The sequence below is a fragment of the Leuciscus leuciscus genome, assembly GCF_965113295.1.
Source record: "Leuciscus leuciscus genome assembly, chromosome: 12".
In the NCBI taxonomy this organism is placed as follows: Eukaryota; Metazoa; Chordata; class Actinopteri; order Cypriniformes; family Leuciscidae; genus Leuciscus; species Leuciscus leuciscus.
The window spans coordinates 15,018,080-15,022,916 of record NC_138736.1 but is presented as its reverse complement, the minus strand read 5'-3'; the positions used below and the strand labels follow the sequence as shown (position 1 = coordinate 15,022,916).

The following is a 4,837-nucleotide window of genomic DNA, read 5'->3' as shown; positions in this document are numbered from 1 at the left end:
CTTGACTGTGCGCCTCATAGGCTAGAGCAATCACCCAGTGTGACTTTGTTTGCTTGGTGGTGGCCGCCCCCCAGTTGCGGGCCCCATAGCAAATGAAGAGTTGCTTGACTTATTCCACTGGCTAGTGCGGTGGGCGTAAGTTTAAAGAGCATAGACTGGACATAGTCAGTGAAGTTTCTCCTGCTCTAAGCACCAGGATACGGTTGACCTTTAACTGCAGGAGGAAGTACATCAGGGTCAGAAATACAGCCATCAATTCGGGGCAATGTATGTGCCAATCGAGATGATGACATCTCCAGATCCCTTGGGCTAGATGGCCATCTATGGCCGCACCCTAGCCCATATGGGAAGTGTCTGTCGTTAGCATCTTGTGACGACAACACATGCTAGAGCGGGACCCAAGGTGAGGAACCGGGGTCTGAGCCACATAGAAAGGGTATGAAATCCGCAGCACGTATGCCTTACCATAAACATGGATTTTAGAAAGGATGCGAAGCATTCAGCGCATGCCCTTACCCTTGTGCCAGTAGAAAATAGATGTTGGAAACATAAAAATAAAAGTTTGAAGAGTTAAAGTACTTAATTAGTAGTAATATCCAACTTATTTTGCTACGCGGAAGTAAGTATGACGTACTTCCTTATAATGTGTTAGACTCCCGTTTCACTAGCCGGTAGGTAAGAATCCATGTTGTGGTAACACGCACAAAACACGATTAAACACTGTGATGGTAAATAGTTATCACACCTGCGGTGAATAACACAGTGGGGGGATGAAATGAAGAAGTGGCCTGACATCTTGAGAGAACATTTTCAATTATTTTAAGTTGTGACTCGGAGTAGACTGGTCTTCGATGCAGCTCGTTTAACAAATGAGAGAAATATTCTCTGTATATGCTGTGAGTTTGGGTTGCTGCTATGGGTTGCTGCAATGTGTGCCATTTCACCAGATTTGTAACGTAAATCATCTATAAACCTACACCAACACAGGAGAATACATCAATATGTTTCTAAATATGCAAACTGTTCATTCATCGCAAATTCAAAATAAAAGTTTAAACCCTCATCATGAGTTTGTGTGTTTTGATGTCAGCATGTTATTGTTCAAGAAATTACAGTGACTGTAACAATGTGGAAAGAGCAAACGTATGGGAATTTTGGCAGTTTCTCACAAATGTGTTGCTCAAATACACACAAGAGAAATACATAAATTACAGCTGCGTTTTATAACGTCATTTAACATGCACCATTTCACATGTACGGCATCGTGTCACATTAAGCACGTGCGTGAAAATATCTCAAAATGGTGATTGAACAGTTAATGCAACAGATACACTGTAAACTATTTGACTAAAACACAAAAATAACAAGCAACTCGCATTGCCAATGTGTTCACACATTACAATAATGCTTTTAACCAAAGCCGACGAGCTTCTTGCAGCGTCAAGATCATAGGGTGCTCCACACATTCAGTTCTGGTGCGTGGATTATGGTCAAAACAAATATCTTGAAGGTATTTTTGATATCTTTTCAGCTATTATGACACACCATAACTGTGTAAATGATGCCATTCTGTCTGTAATCCATATTTAAAGTTAGCTAGACAGTCAAAACTACACAATCAAAGCAGATCTACGGGTTCACAATACAACTACGATTAGCAGAAGTGACTTACCAGAAATCTAACACATTTAAAGGTACAATATGTACGATTTTTGTAATAAAATATCCAAAAATCACTTGCACAGTGATATATTTCCTTCCTGCAGTTGTGTACTTATCCCCAAAGATTTTTGAATTTCAGAGAAATTCCAATTTTAAATAATGGCTTGTCCCTAGTCATTGTCGCCTGTCAATGACGTAATATCCGCGATGTCCCTGGTTTCCTCTTGTACTGCCATAGTAACCATGGCGACAGATGTGGACAACTGCGTTATGTCTACTGTTTCGTTCAAACATTATGGATCATGGTAAGCAGACTTTGGGACAAAAGGAGAAATAAAACGAGGATCAATATGGCCGTGGAGTTTTCGAGATGCCGAGACCTCCACGTCGACTTGACAGAGACGTCACTCTTGCATGTACTTTATTAGACAGGTGAGCAAATGTACATAACTCAACATGATGAAATGCTAGAATATGATCAGTTGTTATTCTAATGTTGATCTAGCTTACTGCTTGTCTCATACAGCCAACAAACTAACACATAGAATAACATAACTTTCAACACTCAAATGCAGTTTAGTGTGATAGTGTAGACCAAGTGAAACAGCGCTGCATTACCTCACAAGTTTAATTCGTCAAATAAACTGACCTGTGCGAGTAGTAATTCAGCACTTGCGGGTAAGTTAGTTCAGCGGAATAAATGTCATTATTCCTTTATTCAGTTATTTCTCTCATTAGCAATCACACCCTGCTTCCACAGTCATGTTAAAAAACAATGTATTCACTCATCCATAAACATTAGATCCATCAGCATGAAGACAAGTTTATGTGAATACTCGCCAACGCAGGCATTAACAAATTTGTGTGCATTTGACCATTTAAAACAAAAGCTCAATATGGTACTCGCAAATCGCAAGCCGTTTGAGAGGCAGCTTTAAGCGCGCGCTTTGGGTGAGAGCACGAAACCTTAGGGAATGAGAAAGTTATGCCAAATTTCAGGCCCTGTAACACCAGAGCGAATAAGACGTGCGAGTTGGTGTGTGTCTGTCAACGCTGTCAGAGACAGAAAGCACAGCAGGACCCAGTGGATAGATACTGCGGGAAATGAGTATTGGAACCATTTCAGAATCGAAAAATCTATATTTTTGAACACTACAAAGTGGGTTGATAGTTGATAGAGTTAAGTTACACTAACCACAAGTAATTTACTAAGAACTGCTTTAATTTGCAGAAGCTTTGAGTTGATTACAAGCAAGTTAATCACAACACCAATTAATATTTAACTTCCAATTATTTACTTGTGGCAAACAGCCACGTAATAAGCTGGAATATTATACAGTCGAATAGTTATACATGGCAAACAAGATCTGACTATTCTTTTCATTCAACCAAACACAAAAAACACAGAAACAATGGTTGCTTTCAAAGAAAATCCTCTTTATTTAGCTGAATATTTTCATCCAAAACAGTTTTCATATATCAAATCCTTTGGAATATAACATTCCTCAATATTTGAAACAACAAATTAAAAATGCTAAATGGCAATCCAGTATGCAATATTCACTACGGTCATTAGATCTTGCCTTACTCAAAATGAACATTTCGTGATCAACACCTCAGCAAAGTAGCGGCTTCTCCCTGTAAAAGAAATAAGAATATTTACATGAAGCAAGATTATTTCTCACCATAAGATTAGACAACTAGTTTAAATGTTTGAAGATTATATAACCATGCTGGGAAGGGCAACACAGCAGGCCTCAAACCACCTCAAATTTCTCTAGCAGACATCACAGGAAAGGCAAGAGTCACAATGACTCAACCTCGCTGGAGAGCCTGCAATGACTCTTCTCTTTTACAGAGAACATACTGATTTTAACTAAAACAGTTGCATTTTAATGTGTGAATTGTGTGTTGACCAGACTTACTTCCTTCTTGCAGCAGCTGTGATAGAAACATCTCTTAGATGGCAAATTAATGTACTATGAAGACTTCAAGAAAATGGCATTATGCTGCAAGAGAAAGACTATTTCAGTAAATTTCACAAAAAAAAAACTTGATAGGCAGATATTGAGACCCTCGAGCACATGTTGAAACATAGATTGTCTGGGGTTTCTATAACCATGCTGTAGGGGGTAAACAACACGGCCTCAAACCACCCCATGTCCATCTAGCAGACATACAGGAAAGGAAAGAGCCACTTCAGACTCAACCTCGCTGATCAGCCTGCACTACAACGCACCACCATTTACATCTTAGTTAGCGCTTTTTGCTTCACATTAATTACCAACCTAAATTGCTATAAACTATGTTTAAAAAATGTATATCTAATCGCATAAAAGTTTACACAAATGTTTAAATAAGACTTAACTAATAATAAAAACATCTGAACTCGTATCCACAAGTGGACCCCTGTGACCACGTGTTTTAAAAATGTCAAAATCACAGTTAAAGTTAAGAAGAAAAAACTGTTACTACAATCTAGGCTATAATGTTACATGTTAAAGTAACTAGCAGACAAGAATAGTTAACTTATTAACGTTACATAACATGCATAAAACCAGTCTTTACAATAAAGTATAACTACTGTACTGCATTATATTTTACATATTAAATATATATGTATATATATTGAGATGAACAGTAAATAATCTGTTGTTATATATGTTGTTCTAATATCCAAACCTCACCTTAAAAGAGACGACAAAGAAGCTACTGCTCGCACGATGGTCTTCGAGCTAAAGAAAGAAGTTTCGGAAATCACGTCATTTAGGCGCCTCTTCTTCTTCTGAGGTTTAATAGCGGCTCACTGACAGGTTTTTGGTGCGTTACTGCCACCAACTGGAGCACAGAAGAGCACCGAAGAAAGGATAAAAATAGTCATATTTAAATTTAAATATTTACAACCTTTTGCATTGTAAGTTTGACTTCCTATTTTTTTCTTTTCTTTTTGAAGTTCATTATGCTTTAATGTCCATATGCTGTACAGTTGAGCAGTAGTTGATCTTCTCGTAAGTGTGTTTAGTTTTGCATTATGCTGATTTGACTGGAGAACTAGCGATTCTTTTAAAATCTCTTATCATAAATAAATGTTATTTTTATTAATTTTATCAGAGATTTAAAGAAGATTTGAAAAGGTTTCATACATTATTTATTAAACTGACTCATATTAATTTGA

The 4,837-nt window shown here is 37.6% G+C and overlaps 1 long non-coding RNA gene across 1 annotated transcript; it reads right to left on the bottom strand.

Moving 5' to 3' along the window:
• Positions 1-3,078: 3,078 nt before the first annotated feature.
• Positions 3,079-4,445, bottom strand: LOC309510387. The gene is made up of 3 exons (XR_014210342.1): positions 4,350-4,445; positions 3,588-3,671; positions 3,079-3,300 (listed from the first exon to the last, which is right to left on the bottom strand). It is a non-coding gene; the product is annotated as an uncharacterized lncRNA (long non-coding RNA).
• Positions 4,446-4,837: the final 392 nt, after the last annotated feature.